Genomic DNA, 23,594 nt, shown 5'->3' on the forward strand with positions numbered 1-23,594 from the left:
CTCAGAGCCTTTAATATGCTAATGGTAGAGTGAACAGGATCAAAGAGAGCAGTTTGTAATCTGCAGGTACTTTAACAACAATCCATGTTAGCTTTTATAATTATTATCTATGACAAATTCGAGGCTTTCTAAACATACATGTTAAGAGTACCCTTTTTCCACAGAACAGCTCTCTGGATTTTTTTTTTTTCTTAAGTAAAAATTCAGTTTATTCACAAGTAGGACCTGATTAAACTTAAAAACTTTTGCACAGCAAAGGAAACTATAAGCAAGGTGAAAAGACAACCCTCAGAATGGGGGAAAATAATAGCAAAAGAAACAACTGACAAAGGATTAATTTCCAAAATATATAAGCAACTCATACAACTCAATACCAGAAAAACAAACAACCCAATCAAAAAGTGAGAAAAAGACCTAAACAGACATTTCTCCAAAGAAGACATACAGATGGCTAACAAACACATGAAAAGATGCTCAAAATCGCTCATTATTAGAGAAATGGAAATCAAAACTACAATGAGATTTCACCTCACACCAGTCAGAATGGCCTTCATCAAAAAGCCTACAAACAATGAATGCTGGAGAGGGTGTGGAGAGAAGGGAACACTTGCACTGTTGGTGGGAATGTAAATACATACAGCCACTATGGATGATGGTACGGAGATGCCTTAAAAAATTAGGAATAAAACAACCCTATGACCCAGCAATCCCACTCCTCGGCATATACCCTGAGGACACAAAAAATGAAAAAGACACATGCAATCCCATTGTTCATTGCAGCACCATTTACAACAGCTAGAACATGGAAGTGACCTAGATGTCCAGCGACAGATGAATGGATGGAGAAGTTGTGGTATATATACACAATGGAATACTACTCAGCCATAAAAAGGAATGCATTTGAGTAAGTTCCAATGAGGTGGATGAACATAGAGCCTATTATACAGTGAAGTAAGTCATAAAGAGAAAGATAAATATCATATACTAATGCATATATACAGAATCTAGAAAAATGGTACTGAAGAGTTTATCTGTGGGGCAGCAATGGAGAAACAGACATAGAGAATAGACTTATGGACATGGGGAGAGGGGAGGACAGGGTGAGAAGTATGGAGAGAGTAACATGGAAACTTACCACACATAAAACAGATAACCAACAGGAATTTGCTGTATGTCTCGGGAAACTCAAACAGGGGCTCTGTATCAATCTAGAGGGGTGGGATGGGAAGGGAGATGGGAGGGAGGTTCAGAAGGAAAGGGAGATACGTGTCCCTGTGGCTGACTCATGCTCAGGTTTGACAGAAAACAACAAAATTCTGTAAAGCAATTATCCGTCAACTAAAAAATAAATAAATTTAAAAAAAATTCAGTTTATTCATCTGTTTATGACACAGTACTCAAGAGACACAGTGTTCACATCATAGATTTCACTTCCAAATCCTTGGCATGTTCATTTCTTTGGCTATAAAGAGGGACTAGATGGGAAAGTCAGGTGATGTAGAGGCAACTAAACTAACAAAAGAGTGGGTGGGGCGGGCAGCACTAACGTCACCCTCCCAAGGATGGGCACAGGGGCTGTTAGCCCAAGCCGACTGTGTGGAACTGTTAGCTGGAGCACGGAGCAGCCACCCTGGATGCTCAGGCTGTTGTGGGGTTCAGTCACCCCCACCACGCAGGTTCAGCAGCGCTTTCTAGTATTCGCCCTTGGTGTCTTGCTGAATGTAGTAGTACAGGGACTTGCCGAACTTTACTTGAAATCAGATCTTATTTTCAACATGTCCATGCCACTGTGGGGGATTCTAATCAGGACTTTACCACGAGTGCCCTAGCCATTCATGGAGACGTACAGTCTGTCAGCAAAATCCAGGGGCTTGTTCTGAGTGCACTGGACCAGGTTCAGGAAAACATTTTCCAGGTCACCTTTGACCTCCTTCTTGATGCTCTCCAGCATGTCATCAGGGCTGTAGCTCTGGTACCTTTCAAATACTTTCAGGAAGTGACACCCGCTGCACTCAATCATGATGCTGATACACTAGGGAACATGAGTTTCTTTCCTCTTCACACCAGCATCATAGAGATAGCGGGAGTCCTGGTCAGTCAGTTCATAATCAACAACAGAGCCATTCTCTGCTCTTCACCCTTTGTGAGGGCAACCACCAGCTTGTGGAAGTCGCCAGATGTGTTAGAAACAATGTCCCTCTCCAGACCGGTCTTGTACACTTCCACGTAGACTCTGTTGATTTCCTGCAGCTCCTGGTTGGTCCTTGAGCAGATGATCTCAATGAGAGAGTCCTCATCAACCCCCAGTCCCTTCATGGATGCATTCAGCTCAGGAGCAGCATACAGAGCAGGTATTTTCAATAGGCCCAAAATCACAGCCTCCAGGTGGCAGAGACAAGGCTGACTTCAGTGCTGATGCAAGTTCCTTCTTGGGCCTTCACTGGTAGGCGAAGGTGATATCCTGGCTCTGTTCATTGCTGTGGTTGGTCAGGATGTTGACAATGGTGACCTCATCCACACCTTTGGTCTTGATGCTTGTCTCAATGTTCAGAGCATCCCACTCAGCATGAAAGTTGGTGTATGCTTTGACTAACCCATGTGCACTTGGAGGTGTAAAGTGATCACCCTATAAGGTGAGCTTGGGCAGAATTTCAAGAATGGTAGACATTTTGAAAGAAACTGGGCTGGGTGCAATGCACTCGGTGTCCCCAGATGCACAGCGCACTCTCTAGATTTAATGTTCCATGAAGCATACTTGGGGGAAGGTTAACCCAGCTCACTCCCTATTGCTGTAAAATAAGTATTTTATTCATGTCTGTGAGCAAAGAATTAAGGTAAAATATAGTGCAGTGTAAAAAAGCACAGTTATATGAAAGAACCTTATCCAGGATTTACAATCTCCAAACAAAGCTAGATCCTGAAAAAAATAAAAATAAAAACTAGATCCTGTTTGGATAGGAAGTCATTTATTCTGCCTCTCTCACCAGAACTAATGATCCTATAGTTTTTTATGGTCCCAATGACTTTCTATCTACCTAAAAAAGGATGCATCCATGCACGTGAACCATTTATTAAGAGAAAAACTTATGGGACATAGAGAAAATCCACAGGTTATTTTGATCAGTCATGAATTCACCCACTCATTCACCGAAATATACACATGTGCACACACACACACATATTGAGTTAGCCAAAAAGCTCATTCACGTTTTTCTGTAAGATAATATGGAAAATCCAAAATGAACTTTCTGTCCAACCCTATGTATATTTATAGATATATGTAGATATATATACATAGACACCCATATGTATATATGTGTATATGGACTCGTTATGTATCAAATAACAGGTCTTGGAGATAAAATTTTAAATTTAATGTTCTAATTTAATCTTAAATTAAATGTTGTAGGTCCTGGAGATAAAATTTTAAGTCAAGTAGATTACTTCCTTGCCCTCCTGGAGTTTTACATTCTAGTGGACAAGTGCGATAATACATGGATAAATAAGGAAATATACAGTATGTTAGTATAAGTGCACTGGGGAAAAATACATCAGGATGAGAGGCTCAGAGAGTGACAGAGTAGTAGGGGAGGGTGTTGTTTTAAGTAAAGGAGTTGGGAAGGCTTCACTGACAAGGTGATATTTGAACAGAGACCTGAAAGCAGCAAAGGCCGAATCTTGCAGAGGGTGGAAAGGCCTTAACTGATGAGTGTGAGTACTGTGCGGTAGAATGTGGCCTCCGTGGAGCCCGCGGCGAGGAGAGTGATGAAGCTGCGAGAGCAGTGGGTGGATCTGCAGCAATACGGATGGACCTAGAGGCGATCACACCGGGCAAAGTCAGACAGAGGAAGACAAATATCATATGCTATCACTTATATGCAGACTCTAAAAAAAATGATACAAATGAACTTATTTACAAAACAGAAAGAGCGTCACAGACTTAGAAAACAAATTTATGGTTACCACAGGGAAAAGGAGGGCTTCCCTTATGGCTCAGGTGGTAAAGAGTCTGCCTGCAATGCAAGAGACCAGGGTTTGACCTCTGGGTCAGGTAGATCCCTTGTAGAAGGGAATGGTTACCCACTCCGGAATCCCATGGACAGAAGAGCCTAGTGGTCTATAGTCCTTGGGTCTCAAAGAGTCGGACCCGAATGAGTGATTAACACACAAAGGGAAAAGGTGGGGGGAATAAATTAAGAACTTGGGATTAACATATACACACTACTATATATAAAATAGGTAACCTACTGTACAGCACAGAGAACTATACTCAATATCTTGTAATAATCTACAATGGAAAAAATCTGAAAAAAAAAAAATCTTACCTGAATCACTTTGCTGTATAACTGAAACTAACACAATATTGTAAAAATAAAGTAAAATTTAAAAATCAAAAATGAGGAATGAGTTGAAGAAGCTGTCAGATCATCTGGGCCTTATAGGTATTTGTCAAGACTTTGGCTTTTACTCTGGGGAACTGCCTCAGGATCTTGAGCAAAGATCAAGCTCCATTTTGATTTCAAAGGATTACATTCTCTGCTTGATTGAGATGAAATATGGTGGACATGGAGGGCAGAGGTGGGATCAGGGAGAGCCATCTAGGTACAAAGGCCATGGTGCCTAGGACCTTAGAAGCAGTGATGGATGGACCTCCAGGAGTGAAGGTCCTTATGGGAGAAGTAACACCTGTCAGATTGCTCATCACTCAACAGACCCCTCAGGAGCTCGGCTGACATGTGGAGCAAGGCTCTATGTCTTTCTGAGACTGGGGTGTCCAGCCACCACGGTTAATCTTGCTCAGTGAGTAAATTAGCTTGTTAGAAACCTGTCATCTTCTTCCTCTCCCAGAGATTCTTAAATCAAGATCTAAATTGAGATATCTGGCAGATTACCATAGCTACAGGTGCCTGGCAACCAGGACTAGACTGATGGCCATTGATCTATGGGTTCCAGATTCTTCCCAGGGATGGAATGCACTGAAAAGGGCATCCAAGTTCCTGAAATAGTCCAAAGCAGAGAGAAAACCACGCAGTCGTTGCCCTGTTCTATCTGACTGGCCTTTGTCTCACACAGACAAGGGGGCCAGCTCCCATCCCATCATGGGTTCACTCAGATATGGGGCCATCCAAACTACTCCCACCTGAAGACATGTAAAGATCTAAAGGCAGAGACAAAGACACTAGTCATGAGAACAGAGATGAAGACAATCAAACAAATACTTAACCGTTCAGTGTTGGAAAGGAGGGAGCAGAGAGGGAGCAGGACAGAGGGTAAGAGGGAGTCAAGGTTGGAGACTAGGAGCCTTGGGCCAGATTGGCCCAAGCCTATTTTTTTTTTTTTTTGTAAATAATGTTTTATTGGAAAACAGCCATACTGTAATCATTTACATATTGTCTATGGCTGCTATCATGGTGCAAAGACAGAACTGATTAGTTATGATCCACAAAACCTTTTGGCACCCAGGTGGTGCCAAAGTGGTAAAGAACCCACCTGCCAATGCCAGAGACTCAAGAGACATGGGTTCGATCCCTGGGTCGGCAAGATCCCCTGAAGGAGTGCATGGCAACCTATTCCAATATTCGTGCCTGGAGAATCCCATGGACAGAGGAGCCTGGTAGGCTACAGTCTATAGGATTGCAGAGCCAGACATGACTGAAGTGACTTAGCATGCACATATGCACACAAAATGTTTAATATGTATTACTTGACCATTTGCCAAGAAAAAAAAAATTGTTCTCTTCTGGTCCGGTGGTTCCTAAGATGGGGCTGGAGGACCTGGTCATCTTGTTCACCAGAGAGATTGGCTTGGTTCAAGGCACAGAACCATGGTGGGCCATGAGGCATGCTAAAGAAACAGTGACAACTTACAAAATTAGAGCCAACATCGCTTTTATGATGAGGAGATAGGCCACCGCTGCAGCTGCTTGTCTCAGCTGGCAAGGTACCGAAGAGTATTTCCCCCTCAGGGCATACCCTGCATGTGGGGAGCCAAGACATGGTGGGCATAGAGACAGGACAGGAGGAGGAGCAAGGCCCCCAAAGGAGAATGATTGATACAGCAGGACTTCAACGCTGTTTTCATCAACTTCACTGCTGTGGACTGTGAAATTGTGTCCCATCCCTGAAAAAATTTCATGTTGAATTCGTGCCGAAGCCCTAACCCCCAGTGTGTTAGTATTTGGAGGTGGGGCCTTAGGGAGGTAATTAGGTTAAATGAGATCATGAGGATGGGGCCTCATGATGGGATTAGTGCCCTTAAAGAAGAGACACATCAAGCCCTCCCTCCTCCCTCTCCCTCTCTCTGTCTCCCTCCCCTCCCCCTCTCCCTCTCTCTCTGTCTCTGTATCTCTCTCTCCCTCCCTGTCTCCTTTCTTCCCTCCTCTCTCTCACTCCTTCTCTTCCTCCCTCCCTCCCTCTATCTCTGTCTCTCTCTCTCTCTCTCCCTCCCCTCCCCACTCTCCTGCTCTCTCTCTCTGTCTCTCTCTCCCCACCTCCCTCTCTTCCTCCGTCTCTCCCCTCGACCTCTCACTTCCAAGTGGGGGCACGGTGAGAAGATGGCTATCAAACCCGAAAGGGGGCTCTCATGGGAACCCAACCATGCTGGCACTCTCACCTTGGACTTCTAGCCTCCATAATAGTGAGAAAATAAATTCCCATTGTTTAAGCCACAATTCCCATTGTTTAAGCCACAATTCCCATTGTTTGTTATGGCAGCCACAATCAACAAAGACATTCACTAAACTGTTTGACCCAACACAGTGTGGCTTGGGGAGCAGCTGAACAGGCATGACTGCAGAGAAGATCACAGAAATATCCTATTCCTTCTTCCTTAAGTGATAGGGACTCTCCTGCTCTAGGAAAGCCAAATTTTAATTTTATCTCTTCCAAGCACCCAACCAGAAATCAAGCAGAAAAATGTACCTGGTACAAGATGCTGGCTCCATTTTTCCAAGAAACTGTTCCTCGTTAATGGTCCATGGACACTGCCCAGTGTTCCCCAGGTTTTCCTGCAGTACTTCCATTTGCTGCTAATTATTTTCTGGAACAAGAGCTCATGGAAACAGGCTCCAGAAAGCTTCTAAAATAGCCAAGGATTCTGGTTTCTTTCTTGCAACCTTAATTTATTAGAGAGTACTACTGCCTGGAGAATTCCATGGACAGAGAAGCCTGGCAGGCTACAGCCCATGGGATCGCAGAGCTGTACCTGACTGAGTGACTAACACTTCCACTTCACTTCCACTTCACTAGTGTTCACCAAAGTGATCATCTATGTTGGGTTGGGAGAATTTTGAAAGATTTGGGAATTTCAAAGACTTTGTGGGGCAAAAGGTAAAATAAGAACAATGGTGAGGCTTCTCCTACCCACCCCTCATATCATATTGACCGAACCAAGGGAAGACAGTGAGTGAGTTTTTATTCCCTTGACCTTCCATTACATAAGCCTCAGAAATTCTCTGAAGGTAAGAAATGGTGAGAGGAACAGACATTTTGTTTTACAGGATTCTTCAAACCCGAGGTCTCCTTGGTAAAGCTCTGTAGCCACACAGCTCTTCTATCCTCTGTTGAGAGCCGGAACTGAGTTTGCTTTGATGACAAAATAATTTAAGACCTTTCTCTAAAAATGTTGAGTCAGGCCCTGAGAATGCTGTTGACTGTGCTGGAGTTGTTTCCTGACGCCTTGTGTTGTGTGCTGTGTGAGCTTAGTCGCTCAGTCGTGTCTGACTCTGCGACCCCGTGGCCTGTAGCCCGCCAGGCTCCTCTGTCCATGGGGAGTCTCCAGGCAAGAACACTGAGTGGGTTGCTTTCCTTCTCCAGGGGATCTTCCCAACCCAGGGATTGAACCCAGGTCTTCTGCATTGCAGGTAGATTCTTTACCATTTAAGCCACCAGGGAAACTCCTTGATGCCTTGCTGGGGGCGAGGGGTACAAATAGCTTACACTTAAAAGGTGGAAGAAATTGTCTCTGGGGTCCTACCCTTTCTGCAGAATGACGGGAATCCATCCCTTTCTTCTCTGGGAGCCACATGGCAACAAAACGGGTCCATCTTCCACGCAACTCATTTTCCCTTCTTGAAGATCTGTGGTGGGTTTTGCCTTTTTTCTTCAGCATTTTTTGTCCTTGACTGTTGATTTCTTCTACCTCCTGTTGTTTTGTTAAACCTGAAAAGAGTCTAGAGGGAAAGGAATGAACACAGGCTCTGATTTCCCTGTGGGAAGGGGAAGTGTGGGGCTCCCCAGGTTGCTTTTCTACTGAGCTGGAAGTCAGTGCTATTCTGAACTGTGTCTCTTCTTTTGAAGCCTGGGGAACATTAAAACACACAGTTAAATTTAACTGGCCTGAGAGGCTAATGGAAAAATTGGAGACCATGAAGAGGTCAAGAGCAAGGGAGAAATATCAATGGTCAATAAACATGCTAATAAATGTTACATTTTACAATAATCAAAGTTGCTAATGCAACTCAAATGACAAGATTTCATTTTCTGCCTGTCACATTAGCAAACAGTATTAAAAATATATATGTAATGGCCTCTGACCTGTATGTTTTCACCCATGAGGTTCTGAGGGAGGTGCACAGACACCTCAGCACTCTCTCCTGAGTAGGTGCTCAGGTGGGGTTTGTACCCCCTTGCAAGTCCTGCTTAGGTGGCCTTACTAGCGCCTCACTCTGGGGTGCCAGAGCCACCAGCACCACCTCCGCTGAAGCGCTGCCAGGACTTCTCGCTTGCACACTCTGTACCACCCCCGGTGCAAGAAGGCTGCATCCCTGGCACACAGAGGTCGAAAGTTAAGTCTTTGGTAGATGAATGGATAAAGAAGCTGTGGTACATTTACAAAATGGAGTGTTACTCTGCCGTGAAAAGGAATGAGATGCTGCCATTTTTAGTAACGAGGATGGACCTAGAGATTATCATACTGCAGTAAGGGAAGTAAGTCAGAGGGAGAAAGACAAACATCATATGACATCGTTTATACACGGAATCTAGAACAAATGATACAGATGAACTTACTTACAAAACAAAAAGAGATTCACAGACTTAGAAGACAAGCTTATGGTTATCAAAGGGGAAAGGGTAAGGGGAGATAAATTAGGAGTTTGGGATCAGCAGATACACACTAACTATATATAAAATAGATAAATGACAGGGCCTATTCTGTAGCACAGGGAACTATATTCAAGATCTTGTAATAACCTAGAATGGAAAAGAATCTGAAAAAGAGTATATATATATATATATATATACACATATACGTATATACACACATATATGCATGCACACATATATGCATATACACATGTGTGTGTGTGTGTGTGTGTTACATTGCTCTACACCTGAACACTTGAAACTGATAGGGACAGAGTAAAGACACAAAGTAGGTGATTAAATAGCTAATTTCACTAGGGAATTGTAAGTAGAGAAAAAAGTATGGGAGAGCCCTCTAAGTTAAACATCACTCAAAGCAAGTTTGCTTAACCACAAAACCAAGCGGGCTTACTTAGCAACAAACCCATGCAATGGAAACATGAGACATGCCCCCGAGACAGTGCTACATCCTGCCCACTGATGTCAGTAAGTTACTGATTCCTAGGACATGCTCCTCTATGCACACTAAAGACAAAAATATAAGCAAAAGTGACATTATACTAAAACCTGAGGTGCTTTACCATACTTTAGTATACATTACTGCCCTTTGGGTTGTTTCCATTGCACCGTGACAATCCCAACCTGACCACCTGCCATGGAGGAGGAGTTGATGATGGAAGCGTGACATCTACGCAAGAAGGAGGAAGAAGGTGTCTTCTTCCCCTCCCCATTTCCTTTGATTATAGAAGTGTAGCCCACTAAGTTCTTGGCAAGGTACTTCTGTGCCACCTGCTTGTAAGCCTCACAAGCATCCTATTCTAATAAATCACTTCTTATCTATCACTTGCCTCTTGGTCTGATGAGACATAAACAACTGGATTCCCCCGAGATACATTTCTGAGATTTTACAACTAACACAACACTATAAATCTATTGTAGATCAATTTTTTTTAAAGTTTCCAGGAAACTTCTTACACTTTCTAAGATCACACAACCAGTCTACAGCAGAGCATGGATCTGAACCAACAAATGTTTGTCTCCACGTCAAGGTCTTGGTGCTCCACTGCTTAATGAAAGGGCTTTCAAGAGGTTTGGCCTTAAAATGAACCCCATCACCTCCCAAGGTATTCCTTTAGGTAACTGATCCACAGTATGGGGCCAGGTGTATTTCTCCCCCCTCCCACCCCCATGAGCCACACCTCCCTGAGGTCGTGTTGCCTGGGCCTAGAAGGACAGACTGTGTGCTCTGTAGGAATTTTGGGCCAGCAGATAGATCTCCAGCACACCCAGAACCCTGTACCTCAGCTGCTCCCCATCATCTCAAGAGTGGGGAACAGCAGAGTCCATATGCCTCACCCTCCTGATGGATGTAAGGAAAACACATTGTCAGCACCAAACATCACTCTGTGTCTGTAAAACTCATTATAAACATCACCAGGAATGAGAGAAAAACAAAGCATCTCTATTTACAGTGTGAGAAAGAGAAAAACAGAAACCTTCCAAGCATATGCTTGATCATATTTCTGTACTGGGAGGGGAGAATTACCTGTAAATCTTTCCTTTGTGGTTGATGCAAAGCTGATGGATCTTCCCTCTGGAGATAGATGTTTATGACTCCCTGATGGCTGGGGGAGAAAGCAGGCCCCCTCTTTCCCGTGTGAGCCCACTGGGACCCACATCAAAGCTGTTTTGTTTAAACTGGGCCACGCCTGCCCAACCGACCCCACCCCATGCCTTTTTGGATCCTCTTTCTGTCTTTGTGGAATCTGCAGTAAGCTCTGCAGCTGACCTCAGGGGTCACCCACAAGAGCTTTCCTGTTTGAAACTTGTTCCGCAGGCTGCGTTCCCACCGCCTTTGAGTCATTGTCCTCCAGCCCTGACATCCACACCCCCAAAAGATGAAAGAGCTCCACCATCTCCGCCGTCCTGAACACAAAGGCGGCAGGGCTTCTTGTTGTTGTTTAGATTTGCTCTTGGTTTTTAAAAATAAAAACCTATGTTGCACTTGTTCCTTACTACAAAAGCAATACCTGTTTATCATAAAAATATTCAAACAGTGCAGACAAACAGAATGGAGAAATAAAAAGCACCCATTATTGCACCAAAGAGTAAGCACAGGGAGCATGTTGGAATACATCTTTCTGACTTTTCCCTCGGCAGAGATCTATCTACCTAGTGCTATGAAAGGAGATCACACTGAAAATCCAGGAATGAACCTGCTTTTTCATGAGGCCCTATGTGGGGAACATCTTTCCATGTCATTAGATATTCTGTATGTTTTATTATATTTTACAACACGAACCGGGTTTAGTAGTTTTCATCTGAATATAAAAGCAATTCACACTTAAAAATTTCATCTCCTTTGCTCAGGCCGTTGCTTTCCTGGGGCTGTTGAGGAAATACTGTGGGTCACTCAGAAGAAGGCATGCTAGATTTTTTTTTTTTTCCTTCTGAAAAATGAGGACATTGCTAATGTTCTCTTAACTCCTAGGGGCTTTGACTACCTGCTTTGGAGAGCTTGACGACACTCTTGTGCAAAGATGTTCCCTCTCCCTTACATCCTCAGGTCAAGTCAGAAGAGGCCCAGGCTCTTGCCCCACTTCCTGTTTCCTCCCCACCTGCTGCCATATTGGAAGTGATACCAGTTATCTTCCCCCTGGGGAACCTGCCTCCCCAGGAACTATTACACAAAATGCAAACCTCAAAATCACAACTCTTTGGAGGAAAAAGTCAGCCCAACTTCCCCATTGACTAGGAGACCACTGGGATCTACCCTGCCTTCTAGTACCACTGCTGTCTTTGCTCCGTTCATGGCCTTTTGGTGCTCTAGGGCCAATGATGTTTCTGGGTCATTGGTGGTGATGTCAACCCCAGGCCCGGTCCAGCTCCGCACATGGCAGCCACTGTGCTGGGAGACAGGATATCTCCACTCTTTGTACTGCAAGGCCAGCTCCAGGTGCCTCTCACTTAGTATCCAGGGCCTGATGCTCCTGGTCCTGTCCCTCCTAGAAGAGCTATTTCTACTGGGACTTCAGCCAGGGGAATCAGATCAGAAATGGGTTCAGGAACCCAGGTCTTGCCAAGCAGAACCACTATTTATCCCATTTTCCTCTTATGTGGATCCACAGCCATACACCTGGCATCGTCACCTCCCTTTTCAGCACTGTATGTATTAAAGAGCTCCTTTATCCCCCTTTCTGGTCAGTAGGACACTGGGGCAGTGATGGAAGGATTCAGACCCTCAAAACAGTGAGCCCCCCCAGGCAGCTTCACCACGTTGACCCTAGATAGCATTGCTGGCTTTCTGCTTTCAAAACAATAGGAAATAGTAACATCGAAAGGGAGACCAGACCCCCACCAAGAGGCCGGGGAAGAAAGAGGACATTTTATTCGTGATGGAGGAGGAATAATTTCCCTTCCTCACCTTTTATTCTCTAACCCAAACATAAGCCAGGGAAACATTCAATGTGTTTTGCGGTAAAAAGTAAAATCCAAGCTAGGTTTTAAGTGGGTCACCCTGCTAAACAGCAAAATTAATCTTCAATGGATCATTCCCTCTGTCTTTAAATGAACAATTATTGTTTCTAGAGAAACAGCGTGGTGCCGTGAAAAACCCCTGGGGTTGGAGTCATGAAATCCAAGTTGTTCTACCCCTCCCTCTTACCACCTTGTGACTCTCAGACAAGTATTAGGCTCCCTGAAGCCTTTCTGTCTCTGCCTAAGTTTGGACTTGACTGCTGCTAAATCACTTCAGTTGTGTCCGACTCTGTACAATCCTATAGACGGCAGCCCACTAGGCTCCTCTGTCCCTAGGATTCTCCAGGCAAGAATACTGGAGTGGGTTGCCATTTCCTTCTCCAATGCATGAAAGTGAAAAGTGAAAATGAAGTTGCTCAGTTGTCCCCGACTCTTAGCAACACCAAGGACTGCAGCCTACCAGGCTCCTCCGTCCATGGGATTTTCCAGGCAAGAGTACTGGAGTGGGGTGCCATTGCCTTCTCTGTTGGACTTGACAGTGGAATCTTAATACCCAATGTCTGTTAACCAAGAGTCCGTGCATCCTTGAGCAGTGCTGAACAGTTCACCATCAACATTTGCCAAGGCAGCTTATTTTGCTGTGCATCATGATGATTTTATGATTTCCAGGGGAAAAAAACAAAAACCCTGAAAATCCAAATACTTTCTCAATATGTGGGAATCATTAAAGTATCCTAGCAAGGTCAGTTCAGTTCAGTTCAGTTCATTTCAGTCGCTCAGTCGTGTCCGACTCTTTGCGACCCCATGAATCGCAGCACGCCAGGCCTCCCTGTCCATCACCAACTCCCAGAGTCTACCCAAATCCACGTCCATCGAGTCAATGATGCCATCCAGCCATCTCATCCTCTGTCATCCCCTTCTCCTCCTGCCCTCAATCTTTCCCAGCATCAGGGTCTTTTCAAATGAGTCAGCTCTTCACATCAGGTGGCCAAAAGACTGGAGTTTCAGCTTCAACATCAGTCCTTCCAATGAACACCCAGGACTGATCTCCTGGTTGGATCTCCTTGCAGTCCAAGGGACTCTCAAGAGTCTTCTCCAACACCACAGTTCAAAAGCATCACTTCTTCGGTGCTCAGCTTTCTTTATAGTCCAACTCTCACATCCATTCATGACCACTGGAAAAACCATAGCCTTGACTAGACAGACCTTTGTTGGCAAAGTAATGTCTCTGCTTTTGAATATGCTATCTAGGTTGGTCATAACTTTCCTTCCAAGGAGTAAGCGTCTTTCAATTTCATGGATGAAATCACCATCTGCAGCAATCTTGGAGCCAGAAAAATAAAGTCAGTCACTGTTTCCACTGTTTCCCCATCTATCTGCCATGAAGTGATGGGACCGGATGCCATGATCTTCGTTTTCTGAATGTTGAGCTTTAAGCCAACTTTTTCACTCTCCTCTTTCACTTTCATCAAGAGGCTCTTTAGTTCTTCTTCACTTTCTGCCATAAAGGGTGGTGTCATCTGAATATCTGAGGTTGTTGATATTTCTTCCAGCAATCTTGATTCCAGCTTGTGCTTCTTCCAGCCCAGTGTTTCTCATGATGTACTCTGCATATAAGTTAAATAAGCAGGGTGACAATATACATCCTTGACGTAATCCTTTTCCTATTTGGAACCAGTCTGTTGTTCCATGTCCAGTTCTAACTGTTGCTTCCTGACCTGCATACAGCAAGGTATCATAGTTGGTTTACTATAATTTATTACCCTCCCTGAAATTCAGTTTCCTCAACTACTATGATATCTAACATCAATTCTATAGGCCAGACACTAGTCTAAATGTTTAGGTATATTAACTTATTATAATTTCATAGCTGCAACTCTATAAGGTAGATCCTATTATTATGATCATCCTTACAGGTGAGGAAACTGAGTCAAAAGCTTTTCAGTGATTTTCCCAAGGTCACAGCTCAGAAGTGGCAGAACCAGGATTTGAACCCTGCAGGCTGGCTCCAGTGTCCATAGTCTTCAGTGTATGTCATGACACCTCTAGCTCTGAGATGATGGAATGGTGAATCAGATTCGCCTCCCAGGACTGTTGAAAGGACTAAATGTACACAAGACACTCTACCTGACACACAAAGTCCCCAAGATATGAAAAAATATTACTATGCTATTATTTCCTAAATAAATCTGATTAAGCATTCTGTTACTAGTTGAAAACTATCAAAACTTCATGACAACATAGAGAAACCCAGCTATCATATACATAATGAATTAAAGCGAAATACAGTTCTGGTTGTGCCTATGTACAAATTACATTCACATTGTATAAGTGCATCAGTCAGTTATTGCTGCATAACAAACAACAAGTACTTATTCCCCCTATGTCTGCTGGTGACTTTGCTGTGGTTCAGCTGGGTTTTTGCCCCTGAAGTAGGTTGAACTCAGGTCTGCTCCACACATGTCTGTCCCGGGGCCCAGGTTGAAGGAGCTTTTTCCATGGCAATGACAGTGGTACAAGAGGGCAAGTCCAGCAGCACAAGTATACTCTAAGCCTCTGCTCACATCATCCCATTGTCAAAGCAAATCAGGGACTTCTCTGGAAGTCCAGTGGTTAAGACTCCACGCAACCACTGGAGGGAGCAGGAGTTTGGTCTCTAGTTAGGGAACTAAGATCTCACATGGCACAGCCAAAACGAAAGCAAAGTAAATCACATGCCTGAGCAAAATACGGGGATAAGAAAGTACACTTCACACCCCACAAGACCAGTGTAAGTCACAGGGCCAAGCATACTTCTCCCCGTGGGAGTGGAGGTGAGCGGGGACGTGCTCTTGAAGGACCAGATATAAATAGAAAAAAAAAAAAAAATGAGAAGTATGATAATTTGGTGAGATTGAGGGTATTTTTGTCTTCCTTTCTTCCCAAAATAACACTTACTATATTGTCTTTGAGATTGAAAGAGAAAAACAAAACAAAAGGAAACCTCAAGAATCAGTCCTAAAAAAACAAGCTGGGGATTAGCAGATACACCCTGCTGCCGCCGCTGCTGCTAAGTCGCTTCAGTCGTGTCCGACTCTGTGTGACCCCAGAGATGACAGCCCACCAGGCTCCCCTGTCCCTGGGATTCTTCAGGCAAGAACATTGGAGTGGGTTGCCATTTCCTTCTCTAAGATACACACTACTACCTATAAAATAGATAAAACAACAAGGACCTACTGTATAGCACAGGAAACTATTCAATATCTTGTAATAACCTAAGTAGAAAAGAATAATCTATAGTAAAGAAAAGAATAACCTTTCAGGAAAAAATCTGAAAAAGAACATATAATGTAATGTAACATATGTATATAACTGAATCACTTTGCTATACACCTCAACATTGTAAATCAACCATACTTCAATTTTTTTAATTTAAAAATAAATAAACAAATGCAAACAAATTTTTTTAAAAAGGAATAATTTGAAAAGAAAGATTGACACTGAAAAATGTGAAAGTGTTAGTCGCTCAGTCATGTCCAACTCTGCAACTCCATGAACTGTGTAGGCTGCCAGGCTCCTCTGTCCACGAAATTCTCCAGGCAAGAACACTGGAGTGGGTTGCCATTTCCTTCTATAGGGGATCATCCCAACCCAGGGATCAAATCTGCATCTCCTGCATTGCAGGCAGATTCTTGACCATCTGAGCCACCAAGGAAGCCCAAGCCTGACACTAAGTAACCTTTGTTCACTCATTCAGCAAACACTTGCTGAGTCCTCCTCCTGCTGCTGCTGCTGCTAAGTCACTTCAGTCATGTCTGACTCTGTGCGACCCCATAGACGGCAGCCCACCAGGCTTCCCCGTCCCTGGGATTCTCGAGGCAAGAACACTAGAGTGTTGCCATTTCCTTCTCCAGTGCATGAAAGTAAAAAGTGAAAGTGAAGTCGTTCAGTTGTGTCTGACTCTTAGCGACCCCATGGACTGCAGCCTACCAGGTTCCTCCGTTCATGGGTTTTCCAGGCAAGAGTACTAGAATGGGGTGCCATTGCCTTCTCCGGCTGAGTCCTCCTACGCACAGGTAAATCCAGTCCCTGTCCTCAAGCAGCTCACAGTCTAGCAAATGAGCAACCATGATCATGACAATGGTGATGACGATGACAATGATCATGGTGAGAGACAAAATTAAGTGGCCCATATCCAGGTGCTGTGTAAGCCATTTACATGGTGTAATCTGTAATTCTATTACAAAGCTCCATAAAGGAGGTTCTGTTACAATCCTATTTCATAGGAAAGAATCAGACTCAGCCCACATGTGGCAGAATTGGAGTTCCTACCAGGCAGTCTAGCTTTAGACCCTGCACTCTTTAGCACTTCACTCCCCATACACTCGGACCCCTAACCTGTCCCACCCCTATATCTTCACAACAACCTCTCTCCATGTACCTGAGTTAAAAGATTACTTACACAACATGCCCTCCTCTGGGAGGTTTCGCAAACACAAAGTCTGTGCATTTAACCAATTAGATTCCATAGACAGGTGTGGGCAAAGAGTGCCAGCCTTCAGTAAAGAAACTGACTTTTTGATCGGCTTGGAGAAGACGTGAAGAAAGGGAGACACAATTGTGTTCATCTCCTAGGTTGATGGTGGCTGAGGACCCACTGAGGGTGGCAACTGGCTTTTCTCCGCCTTGTATAGAAGCAGTAAAGAGTAGGCCTTGCACACAGCATCAAGGGAAATGGGCGAAGCCAAAGGGGACATTTCCAGATTACAAGGACCTTTTTTTTAGAAAGAGACTCCTAAGCAGAGGGCAGATCCCTTTTCCAGAGGCAGAGTGTTGAAGCAGGTCAAGCAGGGAGCGAGGTACAGATGGACAAGATGGCTTCACAGGACACCCTAGAATTCAGCAATTCCTCCATCAGGTTCTTTTTTCTACCTCCTTTTTTGTAGATGGTTGTTGGTTGTTTTTTTTTGTTTTTTTTGTTTTTTTAATGTGAACCATCTTTAAAGTCTTTACCAGGCTTGTTACAGTATTGCTTTTGTTTTATATTTCAGTTTTTTGGCTGGTAGGCATGTGAGGCCTTAGTTCCCCAACCAGGGATCGAATCAGCACCCCTGCATTGGAAGGCAAAGTCTTAACCACTAGACCACCAGCGAAGTCCCCTACCTCCCTTTCTGGAGGCTGTTTTCAGAATGTGCCAAGCAGCAGAGGTTTGGTCAGATACCAAGGCCCAATTCCATCCTGATGATGGCAACCACTCCAGTATTCTTGCCTGGAGAATTCCATGGACAGAGGAGCCTGGCAGGCTACAGTCCACAGGATCACAGAGTCGGACACAACTTAGTGACTACCTTACCTACCTGGATTTCCTCACCTTCCCAGACCACCCTGGGTTCTGCTCTTGTGCATCCTTCCTCTGGGAGGTCAGTGAAGGGGAAACTAGCCTCCCACTTACCCCCACCAAAAGACAACAGAACAGGGGAGCCCTGTAAACACTGGCACAGAACTCAGCTCTTTCAGCTACAGTCACGGTATCTCTTACTCAGTAGCTAACACTAAGAGTACCAATAAAAAACAACAGCCAGCACGAGGCCATTTGCTGAATCAAGTGGGAAAGAACTTATCTGTCTGTCCGTGTCCGATCCAACGCATCACGAATGACCTGACGAAAGGGCTGAATGAAAGCGGCAGCGGCCCTGCCAGAGAAATCCGACACGGAGGCTGCCGGCAGTTCGCTTTTCTTAGAAATAACGGCCAGTCGCCTTAAGTACAGTAACAGAAAAATCAGAGTCCGACTCTCCCATTAAAACTGGGTCACCCCGCACCAGAGTGGGCCTGGGTTAATAGATAGCTCCCAGCCAGCTCACCTGATTAACAAGCTGTGAGGTTTTCACCAATGGGTTTCCAGATTTATCAGCCCTCACCTGACGGACAGGAAGGAAATTAAGAGATTAAAGAGGCACTATTTTTAATAGGGTTTTATAACGCATTCCTTCCAGCCACCTTCTGCTGCTGTCCCAGCCCTCGTGCTGTTATCACGTAAAAATGTCAGGAAGTGCACTCGTATCTGTAGAGCCCCTGCCACCGCCCCGCTCTGGTTCTGCTGTTCCATGATGTGGGACCCAGGACAATCCTCCAAAGCTGGGCAAGGAACAGTCCGGGGAGGGGGCCGCCCCCGGGGAGGGGGCCGCCCCCGCCCCCGCCCTCACTCTCCTTCCCCTCCCCGTCTGAAGACGGTAGACAAGGGGCGTTGCCCATGGCGTCCGGCTGCCTGTAAGTCACGGGACACGCTGTGAACATATCCTCCCATCCCCTGGCCTCTTCTTTCATTGCTTCCTTGGTTCTTTCTCGATAATCTTATCATAACTCCTGTCAGGAGGTGACCTTAAAATAAATTCTCACTAAGATATCACTTTTATTTCATTTATTTATGTTTTATTGAAGTATAGTTGGCTTACACTATTGTGTTAGTTTCAGGTAAACAGCAAACTGACTCAGTTACATATACACACACACATACATTCTTTTTCAGATTCTTTCCGTTATGTTATTACAAAATACCGAATATAGTTTCCTTGTTGGTTACCTATTTTATATATAGTAGTGTGTATCTATTAATGCCTAATTACTTAATTTATGCACCCCTGCCTTTCCTCTTTGATAACCATAAGTTTGCTTTTTATACCTATGAATCTATTTCTGTTTTACAAATATATTCACTTGTATCATTTTTTAAAATTAGATTCCACATATGAGTGATATCATATGACATTTGTCTCTCTCGGTCTGACTTACTTCACTTAGTAAAATAACCTCTAGGTCCATTCATATTTCTGCAAATGGCATGGTCTTATTCCCTTTTGATGGCTGAGTCATATTTTATTGTATATACATATATCATATCTTCTTTATCCATTCATCTGTTAATGGACATTTAGGTTGCCTCCATGTCTCGGCTATTGTAAATAGTGCTGCTTTGAGCATGGGGCGGGGGGTGCGTGTGTCATTTCAAATTATACTTTTCTCCAGATATATGCCCTACAGTGAGATCACTGGAGCATATGGCCATTCTACTTTTAGTTTTCTGAGGAATTTACATGCTATTTTTGAGGAACCTCAAAACTGTTAGTTCTCTGAGGAACCTCCATATCACACATAGAGACTGTACCAATTCACATTCCCACCAACAGTGTAAGAGGGCTCCCTTTTCTCTGCAGCAACGGCACCACTTTTACAGAATGTGATCTGGGGCCCCACTGTAGGTGGAGAGCCTGGTGGAAGATGGAGGCCCTATTCTGTGACTAGTTGAAGGATCAGAAGGGGGGCCCCAGAGAAAACAGGGACTAGGACACGGGGGAGTGAGGCAGCGGTGAGGGGAGAAGGCAGCACAGAAGGGGAAGGGGACAGAAACTAAAGGCAGACAGGAGCCAGGACAGCATGGGTGAGCCTTGAAAAGTGACGTGAGCCAGTGCCGAAGGAATCGTCTGTGCGGCCCCACTCATAAGAGGTACCCAGGGAAGCCAAGTTCACAGAGGCAGCAAATAGAATGTGGTTTCCAAGGGCTAGGGGTGGGGGTGGGGAGTTAACTGCTTTATGGATACAGAACTTCGGTTTGGAAGATGAAAAGCTCTGGATGGTGGTGATGGTTGTGCAATTATGTCAATGCACTTAATGGACTATATATTTAAAAGTGGTTTAAATGGTTCGTTATATATATATTCATGATAAAAAACGTTCAGGGCATCGGGCTGAGGTTAGTTTAGTTTTGTGTGGAAGACCTAGTCTGGTAAGAAGCAGATTCACTGTTCCTCTGAAATTCAAGGGCAGAGGGCAGAGTCGGGGGCAGGGGCAGCTGGACCACTAGGCCTCTCCAGGAAATGCCCTCTCGATAGCATCTGAACTTGGGAACCTGGGGTCTTTCCACCGGCTGAGGGGAGGTGGAATACTTCACTGGGAATCATCTCAAATGTACAGCCGACATTCCTGATTCCTGCTCGCCCAGGAGGCAGCCGAGGGGTCTGGCAGGGAATGGGACTGCCCTCCCCTTCCTTAGGCCTCTCTGGGAAGGCTGACGGATTAAAATGGAAAGGTGTGAAGGGTGACTTGTGTATAAGCTCTGACTTTCAGATTGGGATGAAAACCCTAGCAAATCTGACCACATGGAGGTCACAAAACTGTACAAGAAACTGGAAGAGACTGTGGTACCCAGAAGCCCCGCTGCAGCTGGGGTAAATTAGGTCAGCGTGTTCTTTGCACATCCACTGGGTCTGCCCCGAGTCTGGTCTCGTGCAAGAGGGAGACTTCCTAGACAGTTTGGGAGCTTCTGCTGGGGGAGGCTGGGCCTCCTGAAAGTCTGGGCTGGCGGTCACACTAGCATCCTGTTTTGCTGCAGGCAAGCATCTTTTTTCTCTGTTATTTTTGTCTCTGGCCTTGGCTTGTTTTTCCCAGTGCCTCTCCTTGGCTCCTAACATTTCTTCCCTGGTTTATTAAGAACTGAGATAAATCACCTAATAAATCTTGGCTAAGCCTTTTTTTTTCCCCAAACCTCCTCGACAATTGCCAAAGTCACAAAGTTGCATCTTTCCCGCAGTGGGAGGCTAACAAAATAGCTGGTGTGCTCAGAAAAATGTATAGATGAAGAAAACAAAGGGAAAATCTTTAATTATTCAGAAGCCTCCCACTTCTGGTACTAAATTTACTCGCCGGGGTTTGATTTAAAGATGCAGAGCTGTATGTACCTGAGCAGCAAGCAGGCAATGCCACGCCCATCAGCAGAGGAAGCAGCCTGCCTCCCTCTGCAGCACAAAGAAGACGTGCATAAATTAACTGTCTTTCCCTGTTGATGGGATGGTTCCTGGGAGTGCTCCTAGCATTTAATTATTAAAGGTCTCCCTCCCCCACTCACACAGATGCAAACCTCTGCTTCTTCGATTTCTTAAAACCATTGAATCACACAGTTCTGGCATTTGAAAGGAATTCAGACATCTTCTAATGTCACCTCTAATTGTCACAGAAGCACAAGATTCTATGGATATTAAAAGTTACCTATTCTGGACTTCCCTGGTGATCCAGTGGTTAAGAATCTGCCCGTCAAGGGAGAGGACACAGGTTGGAGCCCTGCTCTAGGAAGATCCTACATGCCTTGGGGCAACCACTGAAGCCCACATGCTCCAGAGCCTATGCTCCTCAACAAGAGAAGCCACAGCAATGAGAAGCCCAAGTGCGGGGACTAGAGAGGAGCCCCCACTGACTGCGGGTAGAGAAAGCCCGCACGTACCAACGGAGACCCTGCGCAGCCAAAAATAAACACATAAGTAAACGTTACCTATTCTGACACCAATTCTCCCTATGATTGACTGAACTGATAATTAGAATACACAAATCTACTTAGCACTCCAATAGCACTTTATACAATACACACTTCGTTCATACTTTGCTCATTCAATGTAAATAGTTCTTTTTTAAAAGTTTAAACTTTACTTTTTGAAAAGTAATATGTTCACACAATTGGTCATTTGAAAGGTAAAAGAATTAAAAACCCTAACCCTACAGACACCTAGTTCTCCTCCATAGAGGCAACTAACAACAATGCTTTCAGTGTCCTTCCTGAGATATTCTATGTCTATACACTTAACTATGTCATTTTCTTCCCTCCTTTTTACACAAATCTTTTCACACTGGTCTGCATTTATACTTTATTCTGGAGATTTTTCTGTTTCAAGCTTCATTCTTGTAGAGAGTTCTGTGGCATTTCATTACATGGAGGGGCCATAATCTAGGAACATTATGGTTGCCTCCAATCTTTTGTTTTATAAATTATGCTACAATAAATAATCTCCTGCTTCTGATATTTTCTACCATTATTTCCTTCAGAGAGACTCCCTGAAGTGTAATCACTGGGTCCACAGGTATGTACATTTGCAATTTTGATTGTTTTTGTTGTTCAGTCACTCAGTCGTGTCCAATTCTTTGTGACTCCATGAACTGTAGTCTGCCAGGCTCCTCTGTCCATGGGATTCTCCAGGCAAGAATTCTGCAGTGGGTTGCCATTCTCTTCTCCAGGGGATCTTCCCTACCCAGGGATCAAACCTAAGTCTCCTGCATTGTCAGGCGGACTCTTTACCATAGAGCCACCAGGGAAGCCCCACAATTTTGATAAATCTTGCCAAATGTCCTCCCCTAATTTCAGTTCTCACCAACAATAGATGGTGTGTGGCTTTACCAACAGTGTGTCAGTAAGCTTTTGACTTTTGCTATAATTAATCATTTACCTGCCTCTCCCCTTGGCCCCCTTCCCTCATTAGAATGTGAGCCCACCAAGCTTCGTCAGAAACTAACATGGTACCTGGTACATGACAGATTCCCAAGGAACACTAGAAAGCGCTTGTTTCGCTGCCACGTGTACTAAAACTAGAACAACGCGGAGAAGACAGCACGGCCCCTGCGCCAGGATGATACACAAATTCCCCAGGCGCACCATAATTTTAGAAAGTAGATCTTAAGAGTTCTCAACACACCAAAAAGTAATAGGTAAGGTGATCATTTCTCCACATATACATGCATTAAAGCAGCACAGTGTACACATTAAACTTACATAATGTCAATTGTATCTCAATAAAACTGGAAGGGGGGTGGACAGGGAGGAAAGTGAATCTCTCCCCAAAGTAAATTAATATACTTTAATAATGTACATAAATGGATGGATGAATCGATGAATTATAGGGTTCTTTAAATCAGAGCTAGAAATGATGACTCTCATTTTCTCCATTCTGTGAGTCTGGGTATGCTGCATTTCATTTTATTTAAGTGCCATTCATTGGTATAAATGTACCAATGGTATAAATGGTATAATTTGAAACCAGGATGATCTGTCCTCCAAATTCAGACTCAGCCTGAATTTCCAATGTTATACTATTTCCAAACATCACATTTCCCTCTGAGGACTGTGCATCATGATATTGGCATGTTAGAGCATAAGAATCTGTGGAAGAGACAGCAAATTTGCCTCCATCCTTTCCTACTAATAGGACCCCAATTCTGTTTGGGGTGACAATATG

The 23,594-nt window shown here is 44.3% G+C and overlaps 1 long non-coding RNA gene, 1 other non-coding gene and 1 pseudogene across 5 annotated transcripts in view; 1 reads left to right on the forward strand and 2 right to left on the reverse strand.

Moving 5' to 3' along the window:
* Positions 1–1,521: 1,521 nt before the first annotated feature.
* LOC147347955 (annexin A2 pseudogene) lies at positions 1,522–2,789 on the reverse strand (annotated as a pseudogene).
* A 575-nt stretch (positions 2,790–3,364) lies between these two features.
* Positions 3,365–23,594, reverse strand: part of LOC147347956 (uncharacterized) — a 92,333-nt gene continuing 72,103 nt past the window's right edge. For 3 of the 4 annotated variants that reach the window (XR_015150859.1, XR_015150858.1, XR_015150861.1), the window contains 2 exons: positions 7,976–8,171; positions 3,365–3,812 (listed from right to left, as the gene is read on the reverse strand). This is a non-coding gene — a long non-coding RNA (uncharacterized LOC147347956). Of the gene's footprint in view, positions 3,813–7,975; positions 8,172–10,630; positions 10,858–23,594 lie in introns of those variants that run through there. The other variant, XR_015150860.1, reaches the window with a different exon arrangement.
* On the forward strand, positions 22,918–23,023 carry LOC147347957 (U6 spliceosomal RNA). Its single transcript, XR_015152032.1, has one exon. It is a non-coding gene; the product is annotated as a U6 spliceosomal RNA (small nuclear RNA).

Source organism: Bos grunniens, chromosome 22 (assembly GCF_055505025.1).
Source record: "Bos grunniens cultivar Pamir isolate PY7600 chromosome 22, Bosgru_T2T1.0, whole genome shotgun sequence".
Classification (NCBI taxonomy): domain Eukaryota; kingdom Metazoa; phylum Chordata; class Mammalia; order Artiodactyla; family Bovidae; genus Bos; species Bos grunniens.